Source organism: Macaca mulatta, chromosome 2 (assembly GCF_049350105.2).
Source record: "Macaca mulatta isolate MMU2019108-1 chromosome 2, T2T-MMU8v2.0, whole genome shotgun sequence".
NCBI classification, from domain to species: domain Eukaryota; kingdom Metazoa; phylum Chordata; class Mammalia; order Primates; family Cercopithecidae; genus Macaca; species Macaca mulatta.
In genome coordinates this window covers 74879294-74903280 of record NC_133407.1, presented here as the reverse complement: position 1 = coordinate 74903280, position 23987 = coordinate 74879294, and the positions used below count along the sequence as shown (strand labels likewise).

At 33.3% G+C, this 23987-nt stretch overlaps 1 non-coding gene across 1 annotated transcript; it reads left to right on the top strand.

The window, feature by feature from the left end:
* Positions 1-2936: 2936 nt before the first annotated feature.
* On the top strand, positions 2937-2998 carry LOC114676566 (U7 small nuclear RNA). Its single transcript, XR_003727620.1, has one exon. It is a non-coding gene; the product is annotated as a U7 small nuclear RNA (small nuclear RNA).
* The last annotated feature ends 20989 nt before the right edge of the window (positions 2999-23987 follow it).

Below are 23987 nucleotides of genomic sequence, written 5' to 3'. Positions count from 1 at the left end.
AATACAAACACATGACACATTGTAACAACCAAAACTTGTTATAGAGTATGGCTACATGAAATTTCATATAAAAACCAAACAATTTGAAATCAAATAGGAGAAATAACTATGCCTGCAGCTTATAAAGGAAAATAAGTTGTCAAAATTTAAAATAATAGATGCATTTGTTTTCATGTATTTAATATTTATATAGCATTAATACAACTGCCATTGTTTTAAGTATTTTACACATATTAACTCATTTAATATATAGTAAACAAATATAACTCATGCATTACTGATAAAAAACTGAGAGATTTTAAGAATTGATCAAGTCCAAGTCATGTAACTAATTATCAAAGGATCTGGGACGAAAATTCAGGGTCTTTCCATATGCTGCAGAAGATCATACATGATTATGAAATTAATGGAATCAGGCAGCAAAACAAAGTTTATAAAGCACATAAAAATTTATTTCAAAATAGTATTTGTAATATTCTCAAAGAAAAGAAGCAAGTAGTGAGATTGAATCTTTTATGAGTTTGAACGTAAGTTTTTAATAACAGAAGAATTTTGGAATATCATTGCGTTGCTCCGGCACATGACATTGGTGTAAAGTAGGAACAATAAAAGCCATCATATCTGGAGTTCCCATGTGTTTCCCACATTAAAAATGAATGCATTAGTAGATTTTTATTTTAGGTGGATCAACTCATCTTAATATTCCAGGGACACTTACTGCTGTACCACTGAATGTCCAGCATCCTGAGAACCTCACAAGTCCCAGGCAAACAGGAACAGATTATCACTCTCACTCTGCAGTCAAAGGCAACAACAGACATTGGTTATGTGCCACTTTCTGGTAGAAAACACTATAAAAACATTGAGATGGTTGCATCTGTTATCAAATTTTCTGTATATTAATCTATATTTTTTATTTTATAAACAGATATGTTGGGATACCAATAGTAAAACAGAATGAAGTAGATTTAGTGCCCCAGAAGGAAAAAAAAAACTAGAAAAGCTGCATTAAGAACATCTATGTAAAAACATCATAGAAATATTGAAGCCTCCAAGACAGGAGGGGCCAACTTTCTGGTGAGGGGATTATGGAAGACAGCTGAAATGACATTCTGAGGTAACATTTTTTTTTCCATAAGTGTATTTGTGGATCTGGACTTAAGTCACTTAAGGCTTAAAATCTGAACTTTTCCTATACAGAGGGACTCTGCTAGGTACAGTGAAACCAATGGACACACCAATATTCTTTTGGGGTTGAAATACAAAAGTGTAGAATGAAGGGCAAGATCTTGATGAGAAGAAAGAGATGGAAAACTCAGCATAACAACCAGATTATCTCCGTTTCACACACATTTACAACTCTTAAGCTGCACAAGTTCAGGGTCTAACAATCAAGCAAAAAGCCTCTGAATGACAAGCCATAGCATTCCTGCAATCTCAGCAAGCAAAGGAGGAAAAGATTAGAGGTCAGATCCCTCTATTTGTTTTTTAATTTTTTAAATTTATTTTAATTTCTGGGATAAGTGTGCAGAACGTACAGGTTTGTTACATAGGTATACATGTCCCATGGTGATTTGTGGCACCTATCAGCCTGTCATGTAGGTTTTAAGCCCCACATGCATTAGGTATTTGTCCTAATATTCTCCCTTCCCTTGCTTCCCACTCTCCCACAAGACCTTGTGCATGATGTTCCCCTCCCTGTGTCCATGTGTTCTCATCGTTCAACTCCTACTTATGAGTGAGAACATGCAGTGTTTGATTTTCTGTGTCTGTGTTTGCTTGCTGGGAATGATGGCTTCTGGCTTCATCCATGTCCCTACAAAGGACATGATTTCACCACTGATCCCACAGTAATACAAACTAACATCAGCGAATACTCCAAACACCTCTATGCAAATAAATTAGGAAATCTAGAAGAAATGGATAAATTCCTGAACACATAAACCCTCCCAAGACTAAACCAGGAAGAAGTCAAATCCCTGAAGAGACCAATAACAAGTTCTGAAATTGAGACAGTAATTAACAGCCTAACAACCAAAAAAAGCCCAGGACCAGATGGACTTACAGCCAAATTCTAGTAGAGGTACAAAGAGGAGCTGGCACCATTCCTTCTGAAACTCTTCCAAACAACAGAAAAATAGGGACTCCTCCCTAACTCATTTTTTGAGGCCATCATCATCCTGATAGCAAAACCTGGCAGAGATGGAAAAAAAAAAAAATTCAGGCCAATATCCCTGAAAGAACATCTATGGGAAAATCCTCAATAAAATACTGGCAAACTGAATTCAGCAGCACATCAAAAAAGCTTATCCAACATGATCAAGTTGGCTTCATCCTTAGGATGCAAGGCTGGTTCAACGTATACAAATCAATAAACGTAATCCATCACATAAACAAAAGCAATGACAAAATTACATGATTATCTCAATAGATGCAAAAAAGACCTTTGATAAAATTCAACATCCTTTCATGTTAAAAATTCTAAATAAATGAGGTATTGATGGAACATATCTCAAAATAGTAAGAGTTATTTATGACAGACCTATAGCCAATATTATACTTAATGGGTAAAAGCTGTAAGCATTCCCTTTGAAAACCAGCCCAAGACAAGGATGCCCTCTCTCATCACTACTATTCAACACAGTATTGGAAGTTCTGGCCAGGGAAATCAGGCAAGAGAAATGATATGTATTCAAATAGGAAGAGAGGGAGTCGAATTGTCTCAGTTTGCAGATGACAGGATTGTATATTTAGAAAACCTCATTGACTCAGCCCAAAATCTTGTAAGCTGATAAGGAACTTCAGCGAAGTCTCAGGATACAAAATCAATGTTCAAAACTCAAGCATTTCTATACACCAGATCCTTCTATTTCAAAGTCTTGAAATAAGTGCCCTAGAAGCAGACTGATCAAAAAGACACAGCCTGAGTGTTATGGCTCTTTAATAGTTCTTTCACAATTTGTCTAGTAGGTTTTCCCGTTTTCACCAGAAAATCCCCCATGGAGAAAAAATAAAAGGTAGACACAACCAAATGTTCTTTGAGGGTCAAACGTGATAAACCCTCAAGATATGTCTACCAGCAACCATTTCTGGAATATAGAAATATAGGCTGTAAGCTTATAGACTGTAAGCTATATGCACAGATGAGAGGTTCAGCTCATATGTGGATCCAATAAAGACTATCCAGCTTTTTCAAATTTAGAGAGATAAACATGCAAACGGAATCCTAAGAACATTTTACCAATAGCTGAGGTGTACCTTTTTCTCTCCTAGAGTTTAGATGGCTTCCTGATTTATAACAGCTTTGAATGTATTAAAGTTGACGTGACTAGCCACATTGAATCCTAATATAAAATGCTCCACAGTATCATCAACGTCAGACTAGCCCATATTCGGACCAGCCTTCTTTCTTATGTTTTTCGTTGCAAAGCACTTTTTTTTTTTCAGTATAAGTCTCTGTGAGGTTTATCTTTAAATTGCATGTTTTGCTGTGAAGAATTGAATCCATATTTTGATAATGTTCATTATTCCTTACATCATTCTGTGCCCGCTTAATTTCCAGATTTAATGAGAAAACAAAATGTATACATTTTAAAGTAAGTTCATTGTTACAAATACCATAATTAGTCCCAAGTTTCCTAAAGTTTCTATTTATTTTAATGTGTTGCATGAGTATTTTTTAAATGTCTTCCAGACATTTACCTTCTGGTCAATTTAATTAAGCAAATGTTTACGAGCAAATTCTATATATCAGAAACTTTTCAGAATGTTTTTATTTCAACAAAATAATGTATATGATTCTAATCATTACCTTGTGGACAATTCTTCTGCAAATTTACAAGTGAGGTCCACATAGTTTCTTCACAATTTATGCTTTTATTCCTGTTCATTTCTCTCTCATCTGCGACTTCCTGAAAGCAATTATTGACACCCAAGTCCATGACTTCCTACCAAAAATAATGTAATTGGCTAAGACAAACATTATAGTGAGGTAAATCATTGCATTTTGAAAGTCAACCAGAAAGTGACCAGATCCAACTGGGTTACATAGAAAAAAATAGAAAATAACATTTTGAAATGAAAGTGAAACAAACTTCTAATTACCTTATCATACATGGTAAAATAGGCTCTGGCATCAGTATTTTTTTTTTTTTTGGTTGGGTGGTAGGAGTGAAAACATCTGCCTGTGCTACATATTGACCAGAGATATATTGCATTAGTAGCTTTCTGTTGCAAATTTTGTGACAATTTAAGCACCAGAAATCAATAGTTTAGTGTCTTGGAGAAATTGATGTCTTCCTGTCTTCCTTTCTTCCTCCCTCCCTTCCCTTCCCCATTCCCCTTCCCCTTCCTTCCTCCCTCCCTTCCCCTTCCCCTTCTCCTCCCCTTCCCCTTCTTTCCTCCCTCCCTCCCTCCTTCCCTCCCTCCCTCCCTCCCTTCTTTCCTTCCTTCCTTCCTTCCTTCCTTCCTTCCTTCCTTCCTTCCTTCCTTCCTTCCTTCCTTCCTTCCTTCCTTCCTTCCTTCCTCTCTCTCTCCTTCTCTCTCTCTCTCTCTCTCTCTCTCTCCCTCCCTTCTTTCTCTTGGGGATTGTTTGAAAAACTGATTCATAATTGTAACAAAAACTGATGGAATTGTGGTCAATATCAACTAAGAAGATTATTTGCATCCAATCTCTGTAAACTATAGCTCATCATTTTAAGGTTAGTGATCTGTCAATAATCATTTTCCCTGGAATCTTGACTGTGTCTTCATAAACTTACAAAGTATAAATATAAAACTTCGAGAAATATTTTGAAAAAAATTTTGAAGACATAAATGATAAAATAATACCTCTTTACAAAGTTTAGCATTAAACCTTTTTAAAAAGTTTCAAACTATCTTTTTTTAATATTTGAAAGTTACTTAGAGGACATTATATATTATATTATATCTTTTGCTTTTAACACTTTTTATTTGGCTTTCATGTTAAAATATAATGTTCAAATAAATATTTGATTTTTTTCTTACAAATATTTCACTTTAATGTGTATGCCATCAGTTAGGGGAATATTTACCAAACCCAAAACTATACATGTATACTCTATAGGTAATTATGAAATAAAGAGATTTTGTTACTATTTAATGGTATCAAACTTACAGATTATTCTTCAGGCCCACAGTTCTCTTCCACAATTGGTGTGGAATGCTGCCCTTTCTCCATACTCATGGTAATTTAATTTTTCATACTCGTCTTCTCGTATTCATTCTAGAATACTTTCACTCTCTTCTCATACAGCATAGGAAATAATCAACAAAATGAAGAGACGATGCATAGAATGGGAGAAAATATATGCAAACTACCCATCTGACAAGGAATTAATAACCAGAATATATAAGGGGATCAAACGACTCTATAGGAAAAAAAATATATAATAATCTGATAAAAAATTGACAAAAGATTTGAATAGACATTTCTCAAAAGAAGACATACAAATGGTAAACATGCATGTGACAAGGGGCTCAACCTCATAATGAGAGAAATGCAAAAATCTACAATGAGATACTATCTTTCCCCAGTTGGAAAGGCTTACATCCAAAAGACAGGTAGGTAATAGCATACATTGGTAAGGATATGGAGAATAGGTGACCCTTGTACACTATTGGTGGGAATATAAGTCAGTACAACCACTATGGAGAACAGTATGGAGATTGCTCAAAAACCTAAAAATTGAGACCATATAATTCAGCTATCCCACCATTGGGTCTATACTCAAAATAAAGCAAATCAGTATATCAAATAAATATCTGCACACTCAGGTTTGTTGCAGCACTTACAATAGTTAAGAATTGGATGTAACCTAAGTGTCCATCAACAGATGAATGGATAAAGAAAATGTGATACATATACACAATGGAGTAGTATTCAGCCATAAAAAAGAAGGGCATCCAGTCCATTGCAACAGCATGGTTAGTACCTGAGATCATTATGTTACATAAAATAAACCAGGCACAGAAAAATGAACATTTTGTGTTCTCACTTATTTGGGGGTTTAAAAATCAAATCAGTTGAAACCATGAATATAGAGAGTAGAAGAACGGTTATCAGAGGCTGGAAATGGTGCTGGGTGTCGGAGGGAGAGGTGGGAATAATTAATGGTTACAAAAAAGTAGAAAAAATCAATAAGACCTACTGTTTGACAGCACAATAGGGTGATTATATTGAATAATAACTTAATTGTATATTTTCAAATAACTGAAATAATGTAATTGGATTATTTGTATCTCAAAGTATAAATGCTTGAAGGGATGCATACCCCATTCTCCATGATGTATTTATTTCAAATTGCATGGCTGTATCAAAACATCTCATGTATCCTGTAAATACATACACCCACTATGTACCCACACATTATTTTTAAAGTAAATAAATAAAAACAGAAAAATGTAAGAAAACAGACTGGCCACATTATATCAAAAAGTATGCTGATATAGCTATATTTACATTTTTCTTTTTTTTTTGAGACAGTCTCACTTTGTTACCCAGGCTGGAGTGCAGTGGCACGATCTTGGCTCACTGTAACCTCCGCCTCCCGGGTTGAAGCAATTCTCCTGCCTCAGCCTCCCGAATAGCTGGGACTACAGGTGCCTGCCACCATATATGGCTAATTTTTGTAGTTTTAGTACAGCCAGGATTTTGCCATATTGGTCACGCTGGTCTTGAACTCCTGATCTTGTGATCCACCCTCCTTGGCCTCCAAAAGTGCTGGGATTACAGGCATGAGCCATCGCACCTGGCCTATATTTACATTTTTAAAAAATAATATTCTGGGTTAACAAAATTATTAGGGATAAACACACATTATATCATTTAGAAATGCATAATTTCAACAATTAAAAATATGAGATGCCCAAATTGATGCACAATATAAAATGTTTTTTTAGATGTAATAGTATGAAATTTAGCTGAAAAGTACAGAAATTGTCAAAACCTCAATAAGCCAAATATGTTCACATAGCTCTTATTCACAGATAAAGTATTGAAAACATCTAAATAACATATTAACTAGCCTGAGCTAATAAATATTTATATAAAATTTCCCAAATTGGTGTATATTATATACCCATTCATGTTTAATAAGAACACATTATGGCTGGGCGTGGTGGCTCACGCCTGTAATCCCAGCACTTTGGGAGGCGGAGGCAGGCGAAATCACGAGGTCAGGAGATCAAGATCATCCTGACTAACACGGTGAGACCTCCTCTCTACTAAAAATACAAAAATTAGCCAGGCGTGGTGGAGGGTGCCTGCAGTCCCAGCTACTCCGGAGGCTGAGGCAGGAGAATGGCGTGAACCCGGGAGGCGGAGCTTGCAGTGAGCCGAGATCGCGCCACTGCACTCCAGCCTGGGCGACAGTGTGATACGCCACCTCAAAAATAAATAAATAAATAAATAAAAATAAAAAAATAAGCATTATTTAACTCCTATAAAAAGAACATATACTGAATTTGAAGATACAAATCTACACATATTTTTAAAATTATTTAAATTAGAATTAACTGAAAATCAAATAATTACAAAATCATGCTTCATTCAATTTATAAACGAAGTTATTGAAATCTGTTACAAATTAAACAATTAAAGTTTACAAGTAATATGAATGAACCTGGAATAGCAGCTAACTCATTTTATGAAACATTACTTTAATGTCAAACAAACCATTGCAATTCAAGAAATTATAGACCAATAATCCGAATAAACATAGATGGAAATATTCTTAACAAACTGTGTTTGAAATTTTAATTTAACGATATACAAAAGAATAAGTACGTCATCAACAAGTAACTTTTATCCCAGGAATACAGTACTGAGTGTGCATTAAAATTTAAACAATGTATTCCTCCATTTTAGAAGACTAAAAAGAGAAAAAAAGCTAGAAGTAGAAAAATATTTGCCATAAGCCAACATCTTTTAACAGAAATTTATAAAAATATGTATTAGCCAATAAAAAAAGAGAAAACTTCATGGACTTGTTAAAGAACATCTGTGAAAAATCTAGACTTAACAAAATGCTTTCTCTCAAAGATAAGAAACACAATAAGAATGTCTAATGTTGTCATTTCCATTCAACATTATACTGAAAACTCTAGCCAATCCAATAAAATAAACAAGTAAAATTAATCTACATTGAAAATAAATAAATAAATAAATAAATTTGTCTTTATTTGTAGAAGACACAATTATTTATATAAAAAAATCTTATGACGTGTGCAAAAATGCTGCTAGAACTAATAAGTGAAATAGTAAGGGTGCAGTATAGAAGATTGTTATACAAAATAAACTATTACTACATTGTAGTATATTTGGATTGATTCCAGTTTGGGGTCATACAATTAAACTGTGTTAAACATTAGTTAACATGTTTTTTAATCATTTCACTCTCCAATATGACTTCATGGTAATTACTTAGGATGAAATGGCAAAATATTCCAGATTGAAAAAAGTTACAATATCATTGGAAATTTTTAATACTTTGAAATACATAATTATGTGTATTAACTGCTCAATATAACTGCAAGGCATTGATTAAGAAATGGACAAATACCATACAGCAGGTGCCTTGGTCAGAGGCAATGCTGTGTGGAATACCATGATGGTGGATAAGGCATTCTGTGAGTCCACAGATGGTAGTCTTGGCAGAAGCATTGGCTGCAGAATAGGCAAGCCCATACCTAGAGTTAATATCTATTTCAATGAGGACAAACCTCTTCCCTTTCCATGATGGAGGAAGTCTAGAAGGAAACAGGAGTATTGGGGGTGGCTGCTGAGGAGAATCAACATTATCTTGCCTGGCAACTGCCTCAGGGGAAACCATCACTGTTGCCTCAGGCAGTTCAGGGTTTATCTCCTCAGACAAAGATGGAAATCTGATGGCAGCATGGGTCAGGGAGGGGATGTTGTGACTACAGGGGATGGGGAAGTTGTTTCTTCAGGCAAAAAAGGTTCACCAGAGTTTACAAATGCAGTGTCCCCATTTTCATTGGTGTCCTCCCACAATTTCCCATCCCAAGTTGCAGGGTTCCATTCTTTTCCTCACTTCAAAAATAGACACCTGGCAAGGCTGTGCATGCACTTTTTGTTGCAGGTCAGTCACTCGCATGATGAGAACTTGTGTCTGTTTTTCACAATCTCAGCTCTTTCTCTACTGGAGATAAGACCCTCACTCTGGGCAATTTTAGCAAATTTGAGGTTCAGTATCTGCTTCTGAAGCTGGGAGATAGAATCTCTGAGTTCATCGTTTTCTTTCATCACTTTGTCCAGTGAACTTAGAAGCAGCCAACCAGCTTCATTATGTTCCTTAGTTCTCCACATAGGGACAAATTAAGATATACACCAGGTATATTGATTAAAACACTCAATATTGTTAACATATCCACTATCTCATATTTAACTGTGGGTTCAGTGCAATTCGAAACAAAACTATGTAAGATTTTTCATTTTAATATAAATTGATTCTTAAATTTATATAGAAATGCAAAGGATTTAGATGAGTCCAAAAATTCAAAGAATGTGTTTGGAAGATCACCATACCTAATTTCAACAAATACAGGTTTGGTTTTTTTCTAGAGAAGTTGCAAAGACAATTCAATAAAGAAACTATATATTCAAATATGTGAATATGTTTTCATAGGAAATAATAGGAAAATAAGTAGTCCAACTTGAATACTCAGCAAAAATTTATATATTCACCAAAGAAGACATACAGATATCAAAGAAGTATTCAAATATATGCTCAACATCATCACACACTGGGGAATAAAAAATATGATCTAAAATATATATCAATATCAATATATAAGAATGACTGAAATTAAAAAAATCTTCTTATACATGGTGGTGACAATAATGAGAAAATGGAACTCATACAATGTGAATGTAAAATGGTTGAAACACTTTAAAAACCAGTTTTGTACTCTTAAAAAGTTAATCCTACAGCTTTCATGTGAATCTGCTATTTCATTCCAGGTAATTACAGTAAAGTCATATTGGAAAGTGAAATGAAAGGAAAGAAATATAAACTAATGTTCAGCACAGTTTAATTGTGTAACCAAAAACTGGAGACAATCCAAGTACCCATCAACCAATGAATAGGCAATCAAAATGGGTTATATGCAAACAATATTACTATGGGTTATATTAAACAATATTACTATGCAATAAAAAAACAACTATTGATACATGCAATTACATGATATTGATGGCTCTCAGAATAATTATTTTGAGTAAAGCATGCCAGACACACACACACACACACAGGCATGTGTGTGACTTGTGTGTGTGTGTGTGTGTGTGTGTATATATATGCAGGCTATATATATATGCATGCAGAATATATATATACACACACACATATATATACACACACACATATCCTTATCTTATTTTCCCTTACTTTTTTAAAAAAACTCTCTCTCTCTCTATATATATATATATATGTATATACACACACACACACATAAAAATTCTAAAAAATTCAGCTTATCTGTAGTGACAGAAAGCAGATCAGTTGTGCCAGGGTATTACATGAGCCAGAAGACTGAGAGAACAGAAAGAAAAGAACTACAGTGGGGCCAGAGGAAACTTGGAAAATTAACAGGTATCCTTCAGATGGAAAAGGTCTCATAAATGTATACATATGTTAAAATTTATCACATTGGATGCTTTAACTATGTTCATTTTACTACATATTATATATTATATATATATATATATATATATATATATATATATATATATATATATATATATATTTTTTTTTTTTTTTTTGAGACTGAATCTGGCTCTGTCGCCCAGGCTGGAGTGCAGTGGCCAGATCTCAGCTCACTGCAAGCTCCGCCTCCCGGGTTTACGCCATTCTCCTGCCTCAGCCTCCCGAGTAGCTGGGACCACAGGCGCCCGCCACTTCGCCCGGCTAGTTTTTGTATTTTTTAGTAGAGACGGGGTTTCACCGTGTTAGCCAGGATGGTCTCGATCTCCTGACCTCGTGATCCGCCCGTCTCGGCCTCCCAAAGTGCTGGGATTACAGGCTTGAGCCACCGCGCCCGGCTATATATTTTATATATATATATCTTAATAAAGCTGGTAAAAACTAGCTGAAGAAAATGTTGTCATGGCACATAATAGAAGAGAAAGTTTTTAAAATAGTAGTTTAAATAAAACTGTCAAAAAGAAAACTAGAGAAAATTTTCTGATATTTATAATTAGTAAAATTAAAATGCATGATGTTTTATTCTACATTTCCTGATTTTCCTTTTATAGAAAAAGTAGTATGAGAAAGATATGGTTTATAGTAATTTTATTAGCTAGACTACACAGTTTATTCCTTTTCTCTTTTTAATGTATCCCTCCACAAAATTTAGATAGTCAGTAGAGAGCAATTATATTTCAAAGATTTTTCTATACCTATGTTCTAGAAGATATACATGAGACAGAATGTCATGCATAGGAATTGCTATACCATAGATTAATTTCATCTTATATGAAGTCTAAAATGAACTTCTATGAAAAATATCAGGGTATGGAAACTTAAGTTTCACACATTGACTAATTGTAAATATGTATGGACAGAATAAGATAAAATAAAATACGAGAAATGCAACATTTATGCAAGGAATACATTTATGAATACCATATAATGCAATCTTGCATAATCCAACATTACTTCAAAGGTAAGTATAAAGTAGAAAACTATATTTTCAGATCTGTAGAGCTTTTAGCATTTTTAATATGATAAATACATATGAAAACAATACAATGTAGAATTTAATTATAGTTTTACTTACTATAATTTAACATTTTAAAAATCTAAAAGTTTATTTTTAAAATATTCTGAAAAGTTATAAAGTCACAAAACATATTATATGTGCCAAATTGAAGTTATCACCCCACTTGACATTTAAAGGTCACATATTCCCTTATTTAAAAATATCTAATAGGGTTTTGCTTTTCTCTGAGAATTCCTTTGAATGTATACATGTAGCATTTCTCATGCCAGTATTGGACTTCAGTTCATAAATGGACTTTCTCCTTTAAAAAGTGTGAACAGCTGCTAAAAATTAGACACTAATTCGGAATTAGTAGCATCATTTAAAATTAACAATTAGCAGTCTAGTTGTCTTTGCTCCTTGGTACATCATAGGTTTTACAGCCATGGCATTATTTTTTTTCTATTTTCCCCCCTTAACTTAGATGGATTATGGCCACATTTACAAATTTGGAAGAATAACTCTTTCAATGTTAGCTTTTATTTTCTTTTGATTGTCACTACTAGTCATAAAGAGCTTTCTATTAAAAATGTAGAATGATATCAGCAACATGGCAGAATAGGAAGTTCTTGAGTACTCCTCCTTCAATGGACACAAAGGGTAAACACCTACATAAGGATCCTTTCACTGAGAGTCAAAATCTAGTTGAAAGACTTGTACAGTAAATGACTGGGAAAATATTCAAATCAAAATGCATAGGGAAAACACTGAGAATGATGGCTTATGCCTGTAATCCCAGCACTTTGGGAGGCTGAGGCAGATCACATGAGGCCAGGAGTTGGAGACAAGCCTGGCCAACATGGCAAAACCACATCTCTGGCCAAAAATACAATAATTAGCTGGGCATGGTGGTGCATGTTTGTAATTCCAGCTACTCAGGAAGCTGAGGCAGGAAAATTGCTTGAACCAGAGAGGTGGAGGTTGCAGTGGATCAAGATCATGCCACTGTACTCTAGCCTGAGTGATAGAGTGAAACTCTGTCTACCCCCATTCAAAGAAAATGCATAGGGAAAGTGAAAATGCACTTGAGTACAAATCAGATCTTTAGCACAATGCCTTACAATCAGAGAAGAAAACCCAACTCCCAACTTCTTCCTGTGAGGGGAGGGATCTGTACTACACATATAGTTTATACCACTCCAACTTTTATGGTACCCGACAGAGAGTTTGGCTCTTAAGTCACCTTTCTTAAGGAGAAGAAGGGAGTGTACCAAAGAATTTTCCTGAAATACGAAGAATGGAGCTGGGGCTAGGGGGCAAGTTGAACTGCAGTTTCAGCAACCATAGACTCTATGATTATTCTGGCTTTCAACTTCTTTCTGGAAAGGTTAGGATGTACACTTTTTCTGCTCTTCTTTCTGGTCGTGACTCAAAAAAGCCTGAACCTGGGAGGCTATATAGAAAATAAATACATAAATTAGCTTCCTCAAGCCTAAACAGGAGGGCACTATTTTTATCTTCTTCTTTAGCTTGCTGCAGTGGTAACCCCAGCCTAGAAGTCTCCCTCTGGAAGGAGAATGTGAGACCTCAATGAAGCTGAAAAGGAGGATGGACACTCCCTGTGACTTCTTCACTGGAATGCTCCAGTGATAAATCCAGGCTGCAGATTTTTCCTAGGAGGAGGTTGTGTGGCCTTTGCAAAGCTGAATAGGAGAGTAGGCACTCCCCACACCTTCCTCTCTGGCTTGTTTCAGTGAAAAAGCTAGGTCTGCAAACTCTTTGTGATAGAAGTTTCTGCACACATCAAGTACCCATGGTTATAGCCCCAACTCAAGGTTCTGGCTACTAAGTCACTTAACCTTGGAAGTTGATGGGCTCTGAATTCCTGAGTCTCCTAGGGCAGAGAGAACAAAAGGTGATTTTTAAACTTGCACAAGTCTATGGCTGTTATTCCATGCTATTTTTCCATGGCATTAGCCATGGATCATCTCCTTGGCCTAAGGTGAGTAAGAGGTAGATAAAATTTAGTCCTCAGCTTCTGTACAAGAAAGGAAGAAGCTGGAACACATATCTAACCTTCCAACTTTCCAGGTGCTGCCTGAGAGACTGGCTTCTATTTTAATTATCACACCCGTTTCAATGCAATAACACAACTTGGCACATAGTAATCTCCTGAAAGTCACTAAGAGTGGAAAAAGAGTGGGTGGAAAAATCACAAATAATTGAGAGAAACCTGGAATCTCTGGCAGGGCTGATTGTGAAGGAATATCTCCTACATGAGGCTAACATAACCAGACTTGGAGAAGTAGTTGTCTTATCTAATATACAGAAACCAATACATAGTGCCAATAAAAATGAAGGAACAGGAAAATTAAGAAATAGAAAAATATCTTCCAAATAAAAGAATATAATAAGTCTCCAGAAGCCAACCCTAAGGATATGGAGATATATGATGCACTGGAGAGGGAATTCAAAAGAAGAAACAAAATTGCTCACCAAGGTTAGGAGACCAGCGCACAAACAAGAATTTCAGCAAAGAGATAAATAATGTTTCAAAAAGTACAGAACAGAAAACATACAGCTAAAAATACAATAACAACACTCAAAAATGTAATAGAGGAATTCAATGGCAGACCAGAGAAGTGAAAGAAAGAATTAGGAAACTTGCAGATAGGTCATTGAAAACCACCCATTCTGAGGAATAAAAAGAAAAAAAAAATGAATAAAAAAGACAGGATAGTTTTACCATAAAGTGAGATAATACACACATTGCTGTAATTCCTAAGAGAAAAAAGAAGCAGAAAGGGACAGAAAACATAACCAAAGAAATAATGGCAGAAAACTTCTTCAGTCCAAGAAAGAAACTATATTCCAGACCTAGGAAGTTTAACAGATACAAACAGGATGCATCCAAAAAGACACATTCAGAGAGAAATGATAATCATATTGTCAAAAATAAAGACACAGAGAGAGCTCCTTGAGAGCAGCAAGGGAAATCAACTCGTTATATACAAGGGAATCTCCGATAAGACTAACTTAGGATTTTTCAGCAGACAACTTACAGACCAGAAGGGAGTGAGATGATGTGTTTAAAAATCTGAAAGAAAAAAAAAATGTTAAACAAAAATAATATAATCAGAAATACTGTTCTTCAAATATATAGGGGACATAAATACTTTATCAGAAAAACAAAATCTGAGGAAATTTATTACCACCAAATCTGTCTTATAAAAAAATACCAAGGGAGCCCTTCAAGCCAAAGGAAAATGTTGCTAATTAGTAACATGCAAATATGTGAGTGTATAAAACTCATTGGCAAAAGTAAGTATATAGTCAACTCAAAGAACTGTAACATGGAAAGGGAAAATTAATGGTGGTGTGAAAATCAGTTATATTTATAATGTGAAGATTAAACACAAAACCATTAATAAAAATTATATCTATGATAATATGTTAATAGATAAAAATTATTAAAAATGTAAATTATGATATTATAAACATATGTGGGGTAGGAATAGTAAAAATGTAGAGTTTGTGTAAATTGTCAATCTTTTTATCAGCTTGAAGTAGCCTGATATAATTGTAAGATATTTTATGTAAGCCTTATAGTGATCACAAAATAAAATCTCACAGTAGATACAGAAAAGATACAAATAAATGATTCACTGCATACCACTACTCAGAAAATCATCAAATCACTAAAGACAGTAAGAGAGGAAGAGAGGAAGAAAAGGTCTACAAATCAATTAGAAAACAAGTAACAAAATGGTAGTAGTAGTAACTCCTTACCTATCAATAATCACTTTGAATTTAAATGGGTTTAATTCTGTAATCAAGAGACATACTCCAGTGGATGAATGGACTTTTAAAAATTCCAATTACATGCTGCCTATAGGAGACTCATTTCATTTTTAAGGACATACGTAAATTGAAAGCAAAGGGATGAAAAAAGATTTCATCCAAATGAAAACCAAAAGAGAGTAGGGATAGTAATACTTACATTAGATAAAATAGGCTTTAAATTAAAAACTGTAAAATGAGACTAGAAAGATCATTATACAGTGATAAAGAGGTCAATTGATTAGGGGGATATAACAATACAAATATATACACACTCCACATTGGAGCACCTAGACATATAAAGCAAATATTTAAAGATTTAAAGGTAGAGATAGACTTCAATACAATCATAGCTGCAGACTTCTATACGTCTATTCAACAATGACCTCATCTAGTCAGAAACTCAATATGGAAACATTCAACTTAAACTACACTTTAGACCAAATTAACCTAGCAGACATATATTGAACATTCTACCCCAAAGCATAGAATATACATTATTCTCTAACGTACATGGAACACAGACCACAAACAAGTCCAAATAAAAATAAAATATTTAAATCATATCTACTATCTTTTCCAACCACAATGGTATAAAACTAGAAATCAATAGCAGGAGAAATATTGGAAAATTCACAATATGTGGAAAATAAAATGCTCCCCTGAACAACCAATGAGTCAAGAAAGAAACTAAAAGAAAAATGAATAGCAAAACTGTTTACTTGGGTCTTTTTTCTCTTGTTCTTTGTTATTCTAGCTGAAGGTTTGTCAATTATTTTATCTTTTCAGAAATTCACTTTTAGTTTCATTGATCTTTCTATTATTTTTCTAGTCTCCATTTTATTTGCTTTTGCTCTGATCTTTTTAAAATTTTTCTCTTCTAGTAAGCTTGAACTTAATTTGTTCTTTTCCTAGTTATTTGAGTGTAAAGTTAGGTTGTTTATATGAGTTCTTTCCTCTTTTTTTGGCATTGATTGCTACCAACTTTTCTAAGAGTACTATTTTTGTTTCATCACAAAAGTTTGGGTATGTTGTGTTTCTATTTGTGTTTTCTTAAGATATTTTTAAGTAAAAGAGCTCAGACTTCCTATTTTAAACTTACTGTGAAGCAAAAGTAATCTAGACAGTGTGGTACTGGCATAAGGATAGACATATGTGTCTGGTTCTTTTCCTTTCCTTTTTTGTTCAGACTCTTTATTTTCTTCTATTTTGAAATGCCTTCTAATTTATGTTGCTGTTGTTATTTAAATCCAGATACAGTGTATTAGTTAATAAGATCTGAGGTAAATAATACTAGAGTTTGAAGATTTAATCTAACTAGGGGTTTAATGTTTTCTGTTAAATTTTTAATATTTTCTGTTGCCGTAGGTGACAGAAGCTTAAAATTCCTCTGGTGTCTTTATTTTTGCTCTTATTCTTCACTTGGGTTTTCCTAAGTCCTCCTCCTCAAAAAAAGGCTTTTGCTTGCAAATGTTTCAGCTATAATCTATTGCTATTATTTTAAAACTTATTAGTGTGGTAGTAATCTGTAGGGAGAGGAATGTCCTATAATTTTCCAAGTAAATCAAATTCTTGAGCCTGTGTCTCTGAGCTGTGACCTTCTCAAGTGATTCCAAGTGATATACATGGTTTTCCTCCCTTGTTTGAAATATGAAAACTAGAGGAACAGGAGTAGGATTAATGCCACTCTTCCTGAGGAAAAGACTTTGAAATAAGTCTTCTGTTCCAAAGAGTATGCCTTTGCTATCTCGAATAGTTTGGAACTGTTTCACAGTTGATACTCTTTTCTTCCCCTTGCCAGAACTGTGAGGGCAATCTCCCTCAAATATTTTTGATAAGAACTTAGTGGGGTAACTGAAGTTAAAATAACCAAATGTTGAAACTTCCTAAGACTAAATCTTCTGCAATTTTCTCAGTCTCATATCAGTTCACACTAGCCTCTAGCAATGCATCTAAATGGTCCCACCAGCTCATGGCTCCAGTACCTTCTGCTCCAGAAAAGCAGATCTCAGCTCTTATTTCTATGTCTCCAAATTTGGGGGAGGCACAGGGTGTTAAATTTGTCCCACCATCTCAGTTCTCCAATGAGTCCTAGAAAAGCAATTGAATATAAGTGAATATAATTTTTCTTTCAACCGTATGTAGTTGATTTCCTTATTCACTACTTCATTAGCATATACTATTGTTTCAGTATGTATTACTGTTTCTGTAGGACTTTTACGAGTGCCTTGTGTCAGAACTATACATTTTCTTCTATTTCTAATAAGTTGAGAGTTTATTTATGATCACAAATGGATTTTATTCAATGCACTTATGGCATTTATTGAGATGATTACATGATTGCTTAAAATTTATTGGCACAGAAAATTATATTGCTTTTCAATTTTAAGCCATTCTTACATTTCTTGCAAAATGTCAAATGATTATTAGGTAGTTTGCTTTTTATCTACCATCAACTTAACTTGATAGCATTTTATGTATATAGATACAAGAGATATTAACACAAACATATACATATTTACAAGAGCTATAACCTCATCATTATTTTATCTTATATCTTAGTTTTTATATAAAACATATATTTTCTTCATAAAAATTAAATGAAAAGTGTTCTAACTTTTTATATTTTCTGGCAGATTGTAAATTAGTGATATTTCTCCTTTGAATGTTTTGAAGAATTTGTAAGTAAACCATCTGATCCTAGAATTGATTTTATAAGAGTGTTTCAAATTACAAATTCAGTTTCTTAGGTTCATATAGGAATCTTGACATTTTCATATACACATAGGACTATTTTTATGTTATTATTAGGGTTTTTCTCAGTGTTTCATAAAAGTTGCCTTTATCATCTAAATTGTCAGACTAATTGACAAAAAGTTATTTTCTACAATTGCCTAACTGTACTCTAAATAAATTTAGTATCCGTACATAGAATTTTTTAAAGTTGTGATATTATTAATCTATATTTTTCTCATTAGTTTTCTAGTCTTTTTAGAAATTTTATTGGTTTGCTCTGGTCTTTCATTTAAAAATTTTTAGTTCTTCTCATTTTATATCTATATTTTGTTTCACAAGTTTCTTCATCATATTTATTTCCTGTATTCTGCTTTATTTACATATAACTTACATTTTGTTATGTATATTTGGGAAATCTATGTCATTACTTTTCAACCTTTTGCTGATAATATTTTATTTAATGACATTAAAAATCTTATGATTGTTGCTTTCCTAAATCTAGTAAATATTGTTATTTTATCAATTTACTCATTTTTTAATAAAATGTACTGTTATTTACCCTTTGATTTATTGTTCAGACTGTCATTTAATTTTCAAACTTCTGGAAATTTTCTAATTAACTTTTTGTTATTGAATTTGATTTAATTTTAAAGTCAGCAGGAAATTATATGTCATGTCTTCTAAAATTGCTGTAACCTTTTTATGACTCAGGATATAATCTATTTTGGTAAATAGACTTGGTCAATAAATAGATTTGGTAAATAAATGACACATGAAATCTGTTGTTTATTGATGTTACTTACTAAATCTAACTTTTTAAAAATAGTCTCACTTGAAAAAGGTTTTTAAGAATACCAAAAGATGTTGGTAGATTTGTCTTTATTTCAAATTCTAATTTAGTTTATCTTTAAATACTGTATTATATAGGACAACTATCTTATTAATTGCACACTTAGAATTCTTACTCATTCCTGTTGAAAAGATCCTTTTATAATTACAATCTTTGTCCCTTGTGCTGTATTTTTCCTTAAGGTTTACTTTATCTCCTTAACGTAGCTATACGTACCTATAGCTCTTTTAGGAAGTATTTGAAAGGTTTCTCATACTTATACTTTCAAACATTTTGTGTTCTTACATTTGAAAATTGCTTTTGAAGAAAAATAGCATATAATTAATCTTTTCTCTTTATTTAGATTTACCATCTTTATTTTATTGGTATGTATGGTACTTTCTGTTAAATGTAATTACTTCTATAATTTAATTTAAACCCAGTGGTTCGATAGTAAATATTTAACAAGTGCGTCTTTTTTAAGTCAAAGATGGTGAAAAAATGAGTATTTTTCCCTAGGACACTGGGTTCCAGCCATACCTTTTTTATGCTTACTATCATTGCTTTCTCCCAAGTATCTGGGGGACAAAAGATTGAGACTTGGTAATTCTTCTGCTCTTATTTGAGGTCTCCTTAGAGAATCCTCTTTCCCATTCTTTCTTGCGAGAATTGTTTGCAAAAGCTTTCCCAAGCACTGGGCCCATCACCTGAAGGATATTATGTTCACAGTCCACTCCTTGTGGGTTGTGTTTGCATTAAGAGAAAAATTCAGGCCGGGCGCAGTGGCTCACGCTTGTAATCCCGCACTTTGGGAGGCCAAGGCGGGTGGATCACGAGCTCAGGAGATCGAGACCATCCTGGCTAACATGGTGAAACCCCATCTCTACTAAAAATCCAAAAAATTAGCCAGGCGTAGTGGCGGGCGCCTGTGGTCCCAGGTACTCCGGGGGCTGAGGCAGGAGAATGGCATGAACCAGGGAGGCCGAGTTTGCAGTGAGCAGAGACACTACACTCTAGCCTGGGCGACAGAGCGAGACTCCGAGTCAAACAAAACAAAACAAAACAAAACAAAACAAAAGAAAGGAAAATTCAAAGCTATCTGAGACTAATATTTTGTTGAACTATGTTGTGGTGAGTTCTGGAGGCTATAGAAAAATTACCGTAGACTAGGTGGCTTAAACAACAAATATTTCTCACAGTTCTGAAGGCTAGGACATACAAGATTAAGGTGCTAGAAAAGTCAACGCCTGGTGAGAGTCTATTTTATGTTTTGCCATCTTATTGTATCATCACATGATAGACAGCAGAGAGACAGGAAACAAACTCTCTTCTGTCTCTTCTTATGAGGGCACAAATCCATCCTCATAACCTACTTACATCCCAAAGTCCTCATTTTCCAATACTATCCCATTGGAGAGAGATTAGTGTTTCAACATATGAATTTGGGAGGAGGAAATGCAAACATTCCTTCCGTAACAGACCAAAATTCCCTTAATCTTTGATAACTCTATTACATTTGCATGATTTTGTTTTTGCTGAGCACTTCCATCACCATGAATTTTTCTATTGCATTCTTGAGATTGAGATGTGTTACTGGTTATTTTTTAATCTCTTCTGAATCGGTCTTCTCTTATTGATTGTACTAAGCATTTACTTTTTTCCTAATTTATTTAAAAATTAAGTAGAAATAGAGTGAAAATTTATTTTTGTCATCTTCAGCTTAGATAAACAAATAGGGTTCAAATTTTTCCCTTCACATACTGTTCAAAATTAGCTTGATACACTCTTCATATTACACAAATCTTTAACAATAATTGAATTTTATAATCAACGAATCTGGAAACAGCATTTAGCATATAACTATATTCTTTAGGAAAAAGACCAGTTTACATTTAGAACTTCGTGTAATATATAGAAGATATAAAATACCTTCTATACTTTTTTTCTTTCTTCATATTCTCATGGAAACCTCAAAGAGGTCGGTAAGCCACAGGACTTGCTCTATGGCCAGAATAGTAGTACAGAACAGAGATTAAGAATATAAATTATTATTCAAAGTTTTGTGAGTACCTACTATGGTCTATTTTCTATTTTTTTGTGTCAACTTGGGCAAATTGATATTTCTTTACCTTACTTTTTAAAAAATGTATACATGTCACATTTGAAACAGATCTAAGGTTGCCTATTTTTCTTTTTTACATTTAGATTTTACATATAAATAAACTGAATTTAAAATGTAAATACTAAATTTTGGAATATTTATACATACTACTGTATTTCTTATTTAAATTTTAAAGAAAAACTAGATCCAGTGTGGTGACTAGCACCTGTAAACTCAACACTTTGGGAAGCCAAGTCAGGTGAATCACTTGAGGTCAGGAGTTCGAGACCAGCATCACCAACATGATGAAACTCCGTCTCTACTAAAAATATAAAAATTACTGGGCATGGGGGCATGCACCTGTGGTCCCAGCTGATCAGGGGACTGAGATTGGAGAGTCACTGGAACCCAGGAGGCAGAGGTTGCAGTGAGCTGAGATCACGGTACTGCACTCCAGCCTTGGCAACAGAATAAGTGAGACTCCATCTCAAAATTAATAAATAAATAAATTAATTTTAAAGAATGACTGATATAAAACTTTCACATGTTGAAGCTACCAGTAACTCTCGCCTCTGAACACCAGAGGGTTCAAATGTTTTAACATGATGTAAACCACAATTAACAACACAACAAAACCCAGTGAATTTAATACATTAAAATAGTAATTAGACATGTTTGATCACATAAGCTGCACTTCAGAAATCTGACTGATGAGTAATTCAGTGATTCAACGATGTCATGTCCCTTGTATCTTTGCAATGGCATTCTGTGTATAAGTTTTGTTTTCAGATGCTTCCCATAGTAAGGAAAATATAGATACAATAATTCTAGATAACACAAATATGACAATTCCACATCTATGCATAAATCAGAGATTGGCTGAGAATAAAATTTCCAAAATGTTCTTGAATTATTACCCTTGTGAATGGAATGGGCACAGAAGATTCAATAATAAGACCAATGAAGTGTTTATTACAATGAAAATATATATTGTGATATATATATATTGCATTCTCTGCATATGCCACAGAAAACAACAACAAAAACTTTTCATGACTGATAGAAACTTTGTTGTTAAAAAGTATCATACATGTTGTTATAGGTATAATTTTTTGAATTCATGAAGTCATATTCAAGTGTAGATGTAACTACATGGATGAGTAGTAGTAGTTTACAGAATGTTATTTTTAAATTTCCTTTTGATTCCTTGTAGAAGTTTATTATGAAAATATATTTAAAATTACAGAGTTAAAATATTAATACTAGAGGAAACGCTATAAATAAAATTATTCAGCCACTTATTTTGTGAACATAATGAGTCCACTTATTTTGTGAACATAATGAGTGTCTTATATATGCAATGGTCTAAATAATTATAAATACAGTGAGCTACTATAAATAGTTAGATATTTAACTTAAACTTTCTGTCTCTGCATGGCAACAGCAAGTGCTGTCTACTTAGACTTAGACAGAAGATTCAATATTGATAATCTATTAGTTATATTGAATAGGGTTTGCACAGAATAAAAACATAGAAACTTGTTTCTAATTATAAACTCTAACAAATAAAAATTCTGATAGTACAACACCAAAATGTAACACACTTATTGTTTACGTGTACTAATTATTCCCAAAGATCTAGTATCAAATATTTGCATGAAAGGACATAATTATTAGCTCAGTAAATATTAATACAATACAGCCATATTTAGAAAATGAATTTTTAATTATGATTCACATCTTTATATAGCAATATTTAGAGAAGTGAGTAAGTGAGTAAAAGACGAAGGACTTCACTCTTGTAACAGAAACTTCACACATTTTATGTTGGAATATGAAGAAAAAATACTAAACAAACATGATTAGGATGATTTTCAGAAAAATTATAGTGTAAAACAGTTCCCATATGTGTATAAATGTATAATGTTGATATCAGAAATAATTAAATTTCTATAAATGATGTATTAAGCAACAGATCTAAGGGCCATGTTAAAAAACTGCATGCGTTTTCCTACAACATCTATCAAAAATGTAATAAGCCATTTTAAGTAGTATGATGAAAGCACTTTTCATTGCATACTTCTTGATTTGCATTTCACAAAAACTTCATATTTCTGGGAATGTGTGGGCTGGTTTGCCGAAGAATAAAGTAATATGTTAATTAAATTGAAATGACAACTGTAAGAAACTGTAAAGACAGGTTTAGGTTAACGTAAAAAATGAAATATACGTAAGTATTTTTAAATCTGATTTCTTACTAAAAGTGATATGAGGTATGCAATGACAACAATTATTATAAATGAGAATAAACAAACAACTTGGTATATTTTTGTTTTTTCATGTAAGAAAGTAAATTACCTTACTCTACTAAGAAAGAAATTTCTTTATTCTTTCTTAAACATGTACATTTTCTTAGTCTTAAGTAGAATGTGAAAATATCAAATCACAATAAATATTATCAGATTTACCAGTAGGACATGAGTGATTCAAAAATACTGTAATGCTAAAAATAAAATAATTACACATATACACACATGCACACATGTAGCTATTTACTTACATTTATGTGGATATATATATCTTGATACTTTACAGAAGTACTAAGAATGTTCAAATGTTAAAAAAAATCAATCATTCCATGGAAATGAAAAATCTAAACTCAGATAACATTTAGAGATTTTAAATGATACAACTCACTTTAGCATTTCTTGTAGGGCATTGCATTGTAAAGGAAGTGGG